Source organism: Myotis yumanensis, unplaced genomic scaffold (assembly GCF_028538775.1).
Source record: "Myotis yumanensis isolate MYYU_CA2020_CCGP unplaced genomic scaffold, mMyoYum1.0.hap1 SCAF_20, whole genome shotgun sequence".
Lineage (NCBI taxonomy): Eukaryota > Metazoa > Chordata > Mammalia > Chiroptera > Vespertilionidae > Myotis > Myotis yumanensis.
The window spans coordinates 6,926,464-6,942,209 of NW_027223771.1; the positions used below are offsets into that span (position 1 = coordinate 6,926,464).

The window sequence follows — 15,746 nt, forward strand, 5'->3', positions numbered from 1 at the left end:
AGCAGAAGCTTTGGGGAACAGGGCACGGGTGCCTTCGCCATCGCCAACACCCTTTACTGAGTGACGGTCACGGGTCTGACACTCAGCCGGCCATGGTGGGTGACACAGAAAACAGATGTCATCGCTCATCTCCAACGGCTGGCGCCGGTGTTGAGAAAACACCTTTGTTTTATAAAAAACCGATTCAAACAAGTAGATAAATAAGAATCACAACATGAACTTCAGCACAAAGAAGGAAAAGCAGTCACTTCAGGAGATGCGGAGACAAGATAGGCTGACATAAAATGCTCTCATGTATTATTTAAAAATGCATACCTACCTGTCTCGGCAAATTAGTCTTGGAATGAAAGACTTTTTTAAATGTACAAAAATTATCTCAATCAATAAGAGCAAATGGGAACTGCATATTAAATAATGGAAAATGTATAACTTACCCCCAACACAGTTTTCGATGGTGTATTGGAGCTCCTAGAAAATAAAAAAGACCAAAAAAAAAGGATGAAGATTGAGAGGGGTCAATAGAAAACATTGTTAATATTTGCAGACAATAAAATTTTATACATTAAAAAACCCAAAAAAATTCATAGAAAAAGATATTAGCATTAGCTCTAAAAACTACAAAATATAATACTGATTTCTGATACAGAATCATCAATAGTGTTGAACATGTCCAAAAATCAATTAGATAATGGAAAAGAAAAAATGGCCCACTTTCAATAGAATAAAATTACATGGCAACTCAACTTAAGCCCAATAAAGACTTGCAAGACATTTCGAGTTCAACTTTATTGAGTACATATTTGTCTCTGCTTCTTTTTAAAAATTTCAATAAAATTCCAGGAAAGAATTTTAAAAGTATTAAATCCACAAGAAAATGGTAGAGGGGATAACTTTTTAAAAGGTATGTTTCTATGACCAAAGAACGTTCAATGATGAATAGTATTCCACATCCCTTTTGCTAAAAAAAATTTGCCAAAGATTTCTTAGCATTGACATAAAATATTGCTATGCTGTGAGATGGAAGTTACTTAAATATGTGCAAACCTAAATTATGTACAAATACCTGATGCTCACGGCACTTACAAAACTGAAACACGTAGTCAAACTTAGCAACAAATCCAAACAAAACTACAAAAACGGCCTGGCCGGCAGTGGCTGAGTGTTGACCTATGTACCAGGAGGTCAGGTTCGACTTCCGGTCAGGGCACATGCCTGGGTTACAAGCTCAATCCCCAGTATGGGGCATGCAGGAGGCAGCCAATCCATGATTCTCTCACATCATTGATGTTTCTCTCTCTCCCTCTCCCTTCCTTTCTGAGATCAATAAAAATATATTTTTTAAAAACGAAAAACAATGACATTTCCATCAACAACACTAACTCAGTGAGAGGGATGGTGTTACTTCACTGAAAGGAAACTTCCATTTTCAGTGTTAATATAGTGCTGTCCTGTGCTTGGGCCATGCCACCACTCAGCCCCTCATTTCTTCTCTAGGCCAGCCATCCTCACTACACTAGTAAGCTTTCCCTTGTCTTGCACCTGTTATTTATGAATTTAATTAATCTCAGCTCTAGAATTCTTTAGAGGACTCCTGGTGCCCATGGGACCACAACCCAACATGCAAACTTGCTTGGACGGTGAAATGATGAGTTCGTTATTTGCTGGTCACCCAGGCATCCAGCATATGTTTTAATTAAAATTTAAAATAATAAGCAAGGATGCCTGTAGTCTTTGACAAAGAAGGTAAAATAGGACCACCAAGTAGATGCTAGTTATGCAAGATCATTTCTTTAAAAAATATATATTTATTGATTTCAGAGAGTTAAGGAGAGGGAGAGAGAATCATGGATCGGCTGCCTCCTGCACGCCCCCTACTGGGGATTGAGCCTGCAACTGGAGTACATACCCTTGACCAGAATCAATCCTATAGCCCTTCGTCTGCAGGCTGACCCTCTATCCATTGAGCCAAACCGGCTAGGGCTTAAGTTGGACTTTTTAATGATGGCAAGGGATAGATACCTTTAGGACCAGTCCATATTAAGAGCTGGGTAGGACAGATCTAACATGAGGACAGTAAGTAGAACCACCACCACCACCACCACATTCAGACTTTAACGCATTGGCAACACCACAAAAGATACAGAAAAACTATTAAATTATATTCCACTGAGAGGTGGGGATCGAAGAATGTAGGCGTCGGCAGAGCCGGTCTGAATCTCGTCTCTGTGCTTAGTAGGTGGGTACCGCTGGACAAACAATATTCATTGTTCTGCATATTGATTTTTCATCTATAAAACCGGGATACTACTACCAAGCTCACCAAGCCATGCCTGAGGTTTATATGGACAGGGAATCTGACAAGTATGTCTATTCATTCTTTCCGTATTCTCGTTTCCCCCTTCCCCTCCCCCCACCCTTAATCATATGCAGACGGTATTTTGAATATGTAAGATGCTGTAAGCAGCTGACATATAATTCTGTGTGTTGCTAATTCACTCCATGCTTTAGTGCTTCTCCTATATTGGAGCTGTCACCTCTTACCTGTTTCATTCGTTTAAAGAAGCCAACATGTGCGAGACGGTTCATGTGGCTGGTTTCTCCCCGGTGGGGAATTCTGATTGTTCCCAAGCTCCTCCCGCCCAATATAAACGGCGATGTTGCTGACATGAAAGAGAAATCACTCTAACACGTTCCCGAAGGTACAAAAAGGCTTCGGCGGCCATTATTACCGTAGGATGCCATTTTTCATGTGTGTTTATTTATTCTGTCAATTCACCCTTTCATTGGCACCTCCTGAAAGTGCCGGTGTTTCTAGAATCCCTGGGCTTCTCATGGGAGGAAAAAAGCTTCCTCTTGGCTTAACTCCTGCCCTGGAGACTGGCGACGGACTCAGTGCAGCCTGGGTTAAGGGGTGACCCCCCACCACACACACCACAGGTCCCCACTGGGACTTCCCAGGACCCCTCGCAATGCAGACTCAGGATTAAAAAGCCTATGTAATGTCAGTCCCGAGTATAACAAAACACATTGATTTAGCTCCATTAGCCTCCACACCCCCGCTTTTTAAAAAATATATTTTTATTGATTCAGAGAGGAAGGGAGAGGGAGAAATAGAATCCATGATGAGAATCATGGATTGGCCGCCTCCTGCACGCCCCCTACTGGGCACGGAGGGCATGTGCCTTGACCAGGAATGGAACCATGACCTCCTGGTTCATAGGGCCACATTGAACCATTGGGACACACAGGCCAGGCGACCCTCATTGATTTTTAATGAGTATAACTGTGGGGGGGGGGGGGCGGTGACTAGAGCCACTTTTTTCTTCTCCTGAGTATGTAAATGAGCTTGGTTGCTACCTTCTGGATCAGACAAAGAGTTAAACCGAGTTTATGCTAGTTAGTGGCAAATTTAAAGGCTACAGCATTGGGGAGGAGTGGAGAGAGAGAGAAAGGGGGGGGGGGGGAGGGAAGGAGAGACACCTCTGGCACATGCGGTAACTAATCACGCAAACAATTTATTTGCCTCAAAGCTCATTGTGAAAGGGCGATAATTGTTTTCAATAGAGACGCAGTTGAATTATAATTGGGCGTCACTGAAAGTCACCGTAATATTGAATAAAACATGAGCTATGTTAACCGGTGTTATCTTTGCCATTATCTTGAGGTAGAGGAGCGATACAGCTGGTGAGCCGCACCCACACCCTTGTCTTCCTCAGTCAATCCTGCTGGGGCTTACACCACCAAACCAGTATTACTACATGAAATGTTGGGGGGGAGGGGGAGGAAGAGAAAAAGCTGAAAGGGGGAGGGAGAGGAGAAAAAGATACAAAATATGAATAATCAAAAGGAAATAAATACATATCTATCAACAATTGAATCTAAAAATCAAAATAAACGAATAAGAAATCTAATGAAAGAATAAACTCGTGCATATCATAGACTCAGAGGCATGGAAATGGAACAGACTGACGATTCTCACGGGGAAGGGGGTGGGGGTGTGGGAAGAGATTAAACAAAGATCTTATGTGCATGATCTATGGACACAGACAATAAGATGGCGAAGGGCTGGGGTGCGAACTGGGTGAAGGGCGGTGATGGGGGGAAATAAGAGGGACATCTGTAACACTCTCAACAATAAAGATTAAAAAAAGAAGAAGTCATGGCTAAGTAGATGCCAGGTCAGACTGGTCACCTCTGTGTGGCACCTCCTTGGCACATCACCAGGGAAGAGGGGACACAGGGTCAGTTTCCAAAAGAGCGGCTTTGTAAATGCAACGGGAGGCACCCCGACCGGGCTGGCTGGCGGTCTTGCTCTGAGCAGGAGTCCCACAGCCTGTGATGTCCTGAGCACGCCTCTCTGAGCTCAGCCTGGACAGGGCTATCGACCCCTATTGTCCAGCTGCCACCCTCACCGTGTCTGCTGTCACACTCCTTGTTCAATAGATTCCGGCTCTGTGGCAGATTCTGCCCTTGTATATATATATATATTTTAATATATCTGTATTGATTTCAGAGAGGAAGAGACAGGAAGAGAGAGATAGAAACATCAATGATGAGAGAGAATCATTGATCAGCTGCCTCCTGCACACTCCCTACTGGGGATCGAGCCCACAACCCGGGCATGTGTCCTGACCAGGAATCAAACTGTGACCTCCTGGTTCATAGGTCAACGCTCAACCACTGAGCCATGCTGGCCGGGCCCGTCCTTGTATTCTTGTGCTCTAAGACACCAAAATGACAGTCAAGGGGATGGGGGGGGGGGGGGTTGAGGCGGCCCAGACTGGAAAGTGTGGCTGAGCCTGGCAGACAGGGACGACGGTCACAGGTGGCAGGATGATGGCCGTGGTGAGGCCCACAGACTGGGCGGCTTGAGGACCGGCAACGCGGCCCGTAGTCCCATCTCCGGGTCCTTAGGCCCGACCCCAGAGGCGAGGAACAGCAGCTGGTTGGATGGACCAACTTTCATTTCAGCCCACACAGCACGGGGTCACGGCGGACAGCTAGGGCCGAGGAGTTGGAGCACTTTTGTTTACATTTAAGCAAACCCCACCGAACGGCTGATAGGCGCTCCGGGCTAAGAAGACAGAACCTGAGAGCTGCCGTTGGGAGGGCTTTGTCCTATGGGCGCTGCTTGCTTTCCCGAGATGCTGCACACAGCTGGCAAGCACAAGGCCACTTGCAGGGCACGCAAGGCTGGGGCCAGCTCGGCTCCCCTCGAGGGTGGACATTGGGCTCCCAGGCACATGCATGTCCTGCTGTTTACAAGGACACAATGAAAACTGAGCCAAGCACACGCCGGCCAGATGTGGTCTTTGCAAACTGCGTGGTGGGCCGAGAACCCCAGAAAACCAGAGAGAGTTGAAAGATGCCACCCCAGGGAGGACCAGGTATCCAGGAGAAAATGGGGTGATTGGGGGTTGAGGTCAGCACAAAGGCAGGCTCAAGGTCAGCAAGGACTCTTTAGCGGTTTGACTTTGCTTTTTTCTGAGAACAGTTTCCAGGACGCGCTGCAGCTGGAGAGACCCCTCTGGGCATTGGCTCATCCACCCATTTACCACGCAGTCATCTTGGCAGACGTGGGAGTCCTGCTCACACATACACTGCCTTGGGTTCTTGAAGGAGATTCAAGTTGAAGAAGAATTTAGTCAGAGGTCAGGGCAGAGCCCAAAGAGCTGAGGGCTGGGGAGAGGGTGTGGGCCCAGTGGGGGTGACCTCTTTCCTCAGAGTTTAACCCAGGGTCATGCCTGTTAAACAGACATAGGGCAGCATTGTCTGGTGGTCAAGGTATAAGAAAAGCTTCCTGCCAGCTGGGGTGGCTCAGTGGTTGACCATCAGGAGGTTTGATTCCTGGTCAGGGCACATGCCAGGGTTGTGGGCTCGATCCCCGGGCAGTGCAGGAGGCAGCCGATCCATGATTCTCTCTCATCATTGATGTTTCTCTCTCTCTCCCCCTCTCCCTTCCTCTCTGAAATCAATAAAAATATTTTTTATAAAAGGAAACCACAAGAGCTGTAGCCAGTTTGGCTTAGGGAATGGAGCATCAGCCCTCAGACTAAAGGGTCCATGCAGGCTCCATCCCTGGTCCTGGTAAGGGCACATGCAGAAGGCAACTGATTGATGTCTCTCTCTCACATTGATGTTTCTCTCTCTCTCTCTCTCTCTCTCTCTCTTTCAATTTCATTCTTTCTAAAAATCAATGGAAAAATATCCTCAGGTGAGAATTAACAACACCAATCAATCAATCAATAAATGTCAATAGCTAATTGAATAGTACCCAGACACACATCTGGACAGTGTCCGCTAACTGTGGGGGACAAGGCAACCGGGGCAACCCCTCTCCTGCCACTAGTCTGGCTGTGTGACCTTCAGAGCAGCGGCCACCAAGGCCCTGTGTGCAAATACAAAGCGAAGAGAGAAGAGAGATGTTTGCGGATAATTAAGCCCGGAGATATGCGTGCATCAATTATTCAGTTTCCGCGGGTCCTCATTAACACAGGCTCCTCAAGTGCAGGCAGCACCGCCATTCGCATGCGGACCGGCCTCCGGTTCATCCCTGCGTGTTCAGTGCAGGGAAACACAGCGTGTGGGAGGGAGAGTCCTGGAGGCGTTGGCTGAGTCACCGGAAGGTGAGAACGGAGAGACTGGCCATGGGATTGTGTGCCTGCAATTCAGCATCGCCCAGGAAGGAAAGGGCCGAGTGCCACTGCCCACACTTCACTGCGATGCTTGTCCTGGTGCCACACGATCCAAAGACCGGGGACCTCAAGAAATTAAAAATCGAACTCCCATTTGACCCAGTCATCCCACTTCTGGGAATATATGCTAAGAAACCTGTAACACTCATCAGAAAGAATGCATACACCCCCATGTTCACAGCAGTGCAATTTACAATAGCTACGATTTGGAAACAGCCTAAGTGCCCGTCAGCAGATGAGTGGATTAGAAAACTGTGGTACGTCTACACAATGGAATACTATGCTGCTGTTAAAAGGAAAGAACTCCTACCATTTGCAACAGCATGGAAGGACCTGGAGAGCATTATGCTGAGCGAAACAAGCCAGTCGGAGAAAGATTAAGCATCACATGATCTCACTCATATGTGGGATATAATGATCAACGTAAACTGATGAACAAAAATAGACCCAGAGACATAGAAACATGGAACAGACTGTTAAACCTCAGAGGGCAGGCAGGAGAGGGGGGGCTGGAAAGAGATCAACCAATGAACTCATATGTGTATATGCATAACCCATGGACACAGACAATAGGGTGGTGAACGCCTGGGGAGGGGGCGCAGGGTAGGAGAGGTCAATGGGAGAAAAAGGGGACCAATATAATACTTTCAACAATAAAAATTTAAAAAAAAAGACTGGGGAGAGGTAAGACCCCGCAGCCTGTCATTTATATCCACTTGCCTTTGGTTCAAACAGCTGCGACTAAAAAGAAACTATTTTTCTCTTGTAGTTTTTTTCACTGCTTTGTATACTTTTTTAAGGAGAACTCAGTAAGTGAGGTTTTATTCTGTTTTTAGGCCCTGAGTTCCCTACGTTTAAATCCATCCCAGTCCCTCACTTCGCGGGTTGTCGTTTGAGCCCCAGCTGTCCTATGAAAATTTTGTGCTCGAATGTAATTCAAAACACACGCGCTCTGGACTCACAATCCCTCCTCCTGGTGTTCCCCCAAAAGTACCCCTTGCAACTGTGACAGGGGAGACGGGAAAGGCAGTGGTCCGTGGAGTAAAGCAGTGAATAGTGGAGAAAGGTCATGACATGAAGGACATGAACGGGGAAGGCCAGGTGCAGATGGGGGGATACTCTACAGCAGTTAAAGGACTGGCCTCGACCTACCAAAGGCCAACAAAAATTTTTTTTCTTTTTTTGTTTTTGTTAATCCACACTCAAGGATATTTTTCCATCGATTTTTAGAGAGAGTAAAAGGGAGGAGGAGAGACAGAGAGAGAGAGAAACATCGATTGACTGCCTCCTGCACATGCTCCGACTCGGGCCAGGGATCGAGCCTGCAACCGAGGTGCCTGCCCTTGACTGGAATCAAACGCAGGATCCTTCAGTCTGCAGGCTGACACTCTCCACTGACCCACACAGGCCAGGGCAAAAGAAAAAAAAGATCTTGAAAATACAATATTCAGTGCAGAAAGCAAGTTGAAGAGTAATTGTTAACACTGCAGAATGATTAGTAAAGAATGTAGTTAGTGTAAATTAGAAACAATGTTTTAGAAAAACAAGAGGATGCGTTGCTATGGACACATATACACAGAAGGTAAACATTACAATAAAACCGTGGTTGGGACAACGGGATAATGGTGGCTGCAGGGGAGAGGGAGAGGAGACAGATGTGGGTGGAGAAGGCGGCTTCCAACCTATGGGTAATGCTTTGTTCAAAAGCCATGTGCTTTGAAGCAAAGGAACAAGTCATTCTTGTCACGGGGAGCAGAAAGAAATTATTGCAAACTCAGTACGTGGTTTGAGGTCCCTGTTCGGGAATCCACTGGGGAGTAGGGATCACTCCCTAAATGAAGCCCCCTTTTCTGAGCTCATTTATCGAAGCTGGAGGTCTCAATGTCATCTCGATGACACTCCGTAGGACTTCAGAGAGCTGGTGGCACAACACCCTGGCTCGGGAATTCTCGGGATGTCGCTGAGAGCCAGAGGTGACAAGGAGGGCAAAGTGGGATGCAGGGTATGTATAGATGCATTGTCTGAGAAAGGAATTTATGAAATGTAGGGGAATCATGCATGAAACAGAAATGTATGCGAGCCCGGCCGGGATGGCTCAGTGGTTGAGCGTCAACCTATGAACCAGGAGGTCACGGTTCAACTCCCGGTCAGGGCACACTGCCTGGGTTATGGGCTCAATCTGCAGTAGGGGGCGTGCAGGAGGCAGCTAATCAATGATTCTCTCTCATCATTGATGTTTCTCTCTCTCTCCCTCTCCCTTCCTCTCTGAAATATATATATACATACACATATACATACATATATGTATTTAAAAATATATATACATACACATATACATACATGTATGTATTTAAAAATAATGTGTGACATGTTCTTTTAAAGGAGGGAGGCCCGGGAACAGTAGGTGTTCTCCGTGGACACTCCTTGGTGTCTGCCTCCCCAAACAACACGAGACTGGGCAAGGCTCTGAGGACCCGCAGGGACTGTGTGGCCAGGGTTGCTGGAAAGTAAAAAATCTCACTGTGTCTGAAGGCCGGGCCAAGCTGGATGGGACCGCATGGCGCCTCCTGCCCTCCCCGCAGCCTCCTGCAACTGTCCTAGAGTGTTAGCCTGGAGGGCAGCCCTCCATGCTGAGCCCTGGGAATCAAGACGCTCCCAAGTGATAAATCAATTATGAAACGGAAACCTCGATGGCAGCCTGTCTGCTTAATTGTTTGACAAGTTAATCCCCAAGCAACGGGCTCCATTCTCCCTCTAATGGTGAGAACACAGCTGTTGTGGGTCCCCGAGGTCTGGGCAGTGAAGCATCAGTGAGGCCCCTGGGATCCCAGGGATAAGCAGTGTTAAGGGGCCAGAGCCTCGACACAGAGTGGAGGTTTGCTCCGGCTCCTGCCCGGAAGTGGGTTTGTTACTAATTATGTGGTTGCTAATTAAAATGTGAATTTGTCTGTTTATTTACGTGTCTTTTTTTTTTTTAATTTCTCTTCCCTATTTCTTTTCTTTCTAAGAGCAGCCTGTGGCCCTAGCTGGTGTGGCTCAGTGGATACAGCATCGGCCTGCGGACTGAAGGTTGCCGGGTTCGATTCCCGGTCAGGGCACATGCACAGGTTTCGGGCTCGATCTCCAGTGTGATGCGTGCAGGAGGCAGCTGATCAGTGATTCTCTCTCACCCTCTCCCTTCCTCTCTGAAATCAATACAAATATATTAAAAAAAAGGTAAGAGGAGCCTGTGATTCAAACAGCCAGTGCTTCCAGAGTGTGAAAAGCCCTAACGGTGGTTCCAGTCTCAGCCCCGCCGCCCCCAGGAGACTGCTGTGTCAGCTGACACAATAGTGAGACTCGACCTTCTCACTGGAGGCAGGGAAGTGTGATGGGCTTGTCTGTCCGTCTGTCTGTCTGCATGACGTGGCTCCTGTTGTCCCAGCCTTGTGATCATGTCTCGGTGCCTTTAGAAATTCCAAGTGACAGCATAGCGCTGAGAAGCTGGGGTGCGCCCAGTGCGGGCCAAGGACCCCCCTGCACCAGCCCCGGCTGGAGACGCAGACAACTAGATTCCCACGGGACCTCCTGCGTGAGTGGGGATCATTAGGGAGGGAAGTCGGCAGCTTTTAATGAGCTCCCCGGAGAGATTAAGACCCAGTCGGATGAGGCTGGGTGGGAATTCATTGCTGGTGGCTGGACGGAACGATTCCCAAGCACACTCCCCAGCAAGGGCCATGCCTCATTCTCACACACTTCACTATTACTGTGTCCCCTCTCCCACCCTGCCTGCCGCTGGGCCTGGGCACCAGCTGTTTTCTCTGCCTTCAGGGCTCTTCTCCACGTGACCAAGTGTGGTCCCCAAACTTCATCCAGGTCTTTATTTTGTTTTTTTGTTTCTTATCAATCCTCACCCAAGGATATTTTTCCCATTGATTTTTAGAGAGAGTGAAAGGGAGTGGGGGAGAGAGAGAGAAACATTGATGTGAGAAAGACATAGTGATTAGTTGCCTCTCACACGCTCCCCAGTTGGACCGGGGATCAAGCCTGAAACTGAGGAGTGCCTTTGACCGGAATGGAACCCACGACCCTTTAGTCCACAGGCCGACGCTCTAATCACCAAGCAAAACCTACTAAGGCTCAGGTCTTCCTTTCTCCTCAGAATCTTTCTTGGTCTCTCCGTCTATCACAACACTTCTACTGAAGGAAAGGGTGGAATTTAACAAGTTTCCCGGTATCACGTATTACTATCTAAAATAGAACTGCATCTTTGTTTGTCATCTATCTTCCCTCTGAGCGGGAAGCTCCCAAGAGGCAGGGAGTCTCATCATCTGTGCTCAGGGCTGCATCTGAGGTGCGTAGAACAGTGCCTGAGCCACAGTAAGCACTCAAGCAGCAGCCATGAAGGGAGTGAATGGCACAGTAAGACTTGCCTTTAGGCATCAATGCTAATATCATCTACAATGGCAAAATCAGTGTCAAACTCCATTGTGGCACCTCACAGCTTAGACTGTAATAGCCTGTGGGAAACAGGACATGAAAATCTACAAAGAACAAAACTGAAAAGGCTACATTGTCAAGATATGCAGGAGTCCCCTAACGTGATGCTTACAGGAAAGTGTACAGCCCTAGATACTTACATTGAAAAGGAAGACTGGCCTCCAATCGATAAGCTAAGCTTTCACATTACAAAACCGGAGAAAGAGGAGACAATTAAACCCAAGCAAGCAGAAAGGAGAAAGTCATAAAGGCAAAAGCAGAAAGAAATGAAATCGAAAACATAAGAACAACAAAGAATATAAATGAAGCCAAAAGCTGGTTTCTTTGAAAGATCAATGAAACGGAGAAAATTCTAGCAAGACTTACAAAGAAAAAAAAAAAGATAAAAATTACCACTGAATTTGAAAGGAAAGAGCAGACATTGCTACATCACTGCAGACAGTAAAAGGAAATCATAACCTATAATCAACTCCATGCGCATAAATTTGACAACTAAGACAAAATGGGCCGATTCCTCAAAAGGGATAAAATACCAAAACTCACCCGAGATGAAATAGATAACGTGAATATTTATATGACTCTTAAACAACTTGAATCTGTTGTTAAAAGCCTTCCAAAAAAGAAATCTCCAGGCTCGGATACTGGAAAATTCTACCAAACATTTAAAGACAATAGGATACCATGTCTACACCATCTATCCCATAAAATAGAGAGAACACTGTAGGTCTCAGTTTGTAAGGCAAGTGTTACTGTGATACAAAAACAAAGACAGGGCCAAGAAATGAAATATGCGAATCAATACCCCTCATGCGGAAAAACCCCACAAAACCTGTCAATAAAATACAAGCAAATCAATAGATCAACATATACAAACAATGTATCACAAACAAGTAGTGTTTATGCCAGGAATGCAAGGCTAGATCAATATTCTGAAACCTATGAATGTAATTCACTATTTACAGTGTAAAGAAGATGAACCACAAGGTCATATCAATGGGTGTAGAAAAAGCAAAAAAAAAAATTGTTAATCAAACATAAGGTCACTACATAATACTAAAGCGATCGATCCAACAAGAGGATATAACCCTTGTAAATATATACGCACCCACTACAGAAGCGCCTACATGAAAAACAACAATAAAAACTCTTGGCAGACTTTAAGGGAGAGATCGGCAGCAACAGTCCTAAGTAGGTGACTCTGATACCCCACTGACTTCAATGGATAGAGCTTCCAGACAAAAAAATCAATGAGGAAGCAATGGCCTTAACCGACCCATGGGATCAGATGAATTTAATTGATATTTACAAAACATTTCATCCAAAAGCAGCAAAATAGACATTCTGTTCAGGTGCCCCTAGACCAGTCTCAGAGCGAGACTGCATTAGGACACAAAATAAGAACACTATGTCTGAACCTATCCCAGAAAACAAAGGAGGAGACAAAAACCCTACACAGACTAGGAGTGGAAGGCAGCTTCTGCAAGCCAAGAAAAGCATCCACACAAAACCTACACCCATCATCGTACTTGTTGGTGAAAGGCTGGGTGCTCCCCCCCGCCCCTCCCACTGGGACTGAGAAGGAGCAGATTCTCAATCCTGCTGACCTTGGGCTCCCTCCTGGCAACTCTGGACAGTTCTTGACTCTGTCCAGGTCTCGGGCCCTGGCCTGGCACCCGGATCAGGGACTCAGGCCATCTGGGCAAAGGCTGGACTTGGGGCTCTGCTCAGCTTCCCACCCCCTTTCTACATCAGTCCCTTAGGTCCACCTTATTGAACTTACCCTCTATCACTCAATCCATTTCCAGGCCAGTGGTCATCAGCCCTGTGGAACAGAATATTAAAATCACTCAGGTCATTTTCAACAATACCAACGCCTTGGGGTCCTATCTCCTGGATTGACTCCGCAGCATCTGTATTTTTTAAAAATACATTTTTATTGATTTCAGAGAGAGGAAGGGAGAGGGAGAGAGAGAGAAACATCAGTGATGAGAGAAAATCATTCATCCACCAGTTGCCTCCCACACACGCCCCCGACTGGAGATCGAGCCCGCAACCTGGACATGTGCCCTGACGGGAATCGAGCGGAGGCCTCCTGGTTCCTTGGTGGACGCTCCACCACTGAGCCACACCGGCCGGGCTGAACGAGGCTTTTTGAAGGAGCCTCCTGCAAGGCTGTCGTCTCCCTTTAGTGGGGATAATGGGATTAGCCTGTCTGTGTCCTAATAACAAGTTCAATGTATAGGGAGGAAAAAATCGGAAGCCACTTAAAAGCTGCTGTTTGGCACCGACATATTATTTCGGGAATGAATAATCAGGAAAGATATTATTCCGGGTGCCGTCACCAGGCAGCGATGTGAATAAAACGCATTCGATGAAAATTGTATTTCGAGTAAATATATGCACTGGAAGAAAGGGATCACCACCCATAACTATGTATCCATTCCCAGCCCAGTGACAGGCTGGGTGCAGGGCCTGGGTCTGAAGGGCAGGCGGAGGAAAGTGGTTTGGATCTGGGTAGGGCTCATGGTTCAAAGGTGAACAGGCATCCCTCCCGTACCTCCTTCATGGACTTACCTTTACCCACGCCTGCCGATAATGGCCGACACCTAAGTGGGCCCTCTTCCCTCTCCTGCCGTCGGCATCTTCAAGCACCCTTTGACCAGAAAAGGAAAAGGGAAGCCTGGGTCAGTCTTGCCAAGGTAACAGCCTGGCGTCATGTTTGACTGTTTTCGGTGCGGGACAGGAGTGACTGCAGAGCTTGTCTCTGTGAAAGGGGCTGCCCACGTCTGAGATGCGCAGGGTTACTCCCATAGGGGTGCAGGCCCATCAGCCACGGTGGCTTCCCCCTTCTCAAGTGAGACACCCCCCTTTGCTCATTTGAGGGAGATTCAGAGGACGCCAGAGACACAGGGACTCGGAAGATATGGGCACCAGGGGTGCGCTTCTCCACCAATTTGGAGCAATTTTTTAAAAATATTTTTATTGATTTCAAAGAAGGGAGAAGAAGCAAGAGAGAATTATTGATGGGCTGCCTCCTGCATGCCCCCTACTGGGGATCGAGCCCGCAACCCGGGCATGTGCCCTGACCGGGAATCGAACTGGTAGCCTCTTGTTTCATAGGCAGACACTCAACCTCTGAATTATACCTGCCGGGCTTATTTATATTTTTAAATACAACACAACACAACCTGTCAGGAGGTTCCCGTTACATTTAGAATGAAATCTCCATTCCTGACCAGGACAGACAAAACCCCTTACTGTCTTCTCTGCCCAGCACACCAACCTCACTTTCCATCATGACCTTCCTCACTCACGCTGCTATCAACACAAGGACCTTTTCTCCTGGTCCTCCAAAAATTAGGAGCTACGTATTCCTGGGACCTCAGGCCTTTGGGTTTCCCACCCCCTCTTCTAGAATGTGCTTCCCCTGGGTCTTCACATCCCTGACCTCAGAATCTCCTCAGCCAGCCAATATGCCTCAGCAGTTGAGCTTCGATCCAGGAACCAGGAGGTCACAGTTCGATTCCCGGTCAGGACACATGCCCGGGTTACAGGCTGGATCCCCTGTTGGAGGCATACAGGAGGCAGTCAATCCATGATTCTCTATCATCATTGCTATTTCTCTCTCTCGCCCTCTCCCGTCCTCTCTCTCTCTCAAAATCAATAAAAACATGCTTTTAAAAAAAGAGGCCCTCCCTGACCAGCCGTTCTCGAGTGGCCCTCCAAGCACCCCCTCACCTTACACCCATGCTTGATTTCCCTGGGCCCGAACTGTTTTTTAAAAATACCCTATGCATGCTGTAGCGGACTCCTCATTTGTTATGTCCCCAGTGGCTACCACAGAGCCTGGCATTCAGTAAATATTGACAGAATGAATGATTGAAAAAGGCTTTTTATTCCCTAACTGGGCACCCCAGTCTTTTTCAGCATGCACTGCATTTTTCATGGTAGATGGGAATCAATTTTCTTAGTGTGTGATACTGAGCCCTGCCGATGTGACAGAATTTTTGAAGATTCCTATGGTTGTTAAAAGCCTCCATTATACTGTGCAGTGTGGGTGAGGGTGAATGAAAATGTTCATTTGCTGCTGGTACGTAACTTGGGAGAATCTGAAGCTCTCTGGGAATTATTGGGTAATATTTATCAGAAGCTTAAAAAAAATTAGCAGAGCCCTGGCAGGTGTACTCAGCGGTTAGAGCCTCGGCCCGAGCAACGAAGGGTCTCAGGTTCGATTCCCCAACAAGGGCACGTACCTGGGTTGCAGGTCGTTCCCCACCCCAGTCAGGGCTCCAGTGGGAGGCAACCAATCAATGTGTCTCATATCGATGTTTCTCTCTCTCTTCCTCCCTCCCTCCCTCCCTTCCACTCTCTCTAAAAATCAAAGGAAAAATATCCTCGGGTGAGGATGAACAATAAATAAAATAAAAAGCAAACATTTTGACCAGTATATCCACTGTTAAGATTTTTATCCTGAGGGGACATGAAATTTGAATATGTACTTATAAAATGAAATAAGAAAATCCTGAGAATAATTTAAATATACAACTGGAATCTGGCTTAATAAGCTTTCTA

The 15,746-nt window shown here is 46.8% G+C and overlaps 1 long non-coding RNA gene across 1 annotated transcript in view; it reads right to left on the minus strand.

Moving 5' to 3' along the window:
* The window catches only part of LOC138998417 (uncharacterized), a 95,541-nt gene extending 81,714 nt beyond the window's left edge, over positions 1 to 13,827 (minus strand). Inside the window, exons 1-3 of the long non-coding RNA XR_011469155.1 lie at positions 13,749 to 13,827; positions 12,955 to 12,996; positions 435 to 468 (exon numbers count right to left, since the gene is read on the minus strand). This is a non-coding gene — a long non-coding RNA (uncharacterized lncRNA). The remainder of the gene's footprint in view (positions 1 to 434; positions 469 to 12,954; positions 12,997 to 13,748) is intronic.
* Positions 13,828 to 15,746: the final 1,919 nt, after the last annotated feature.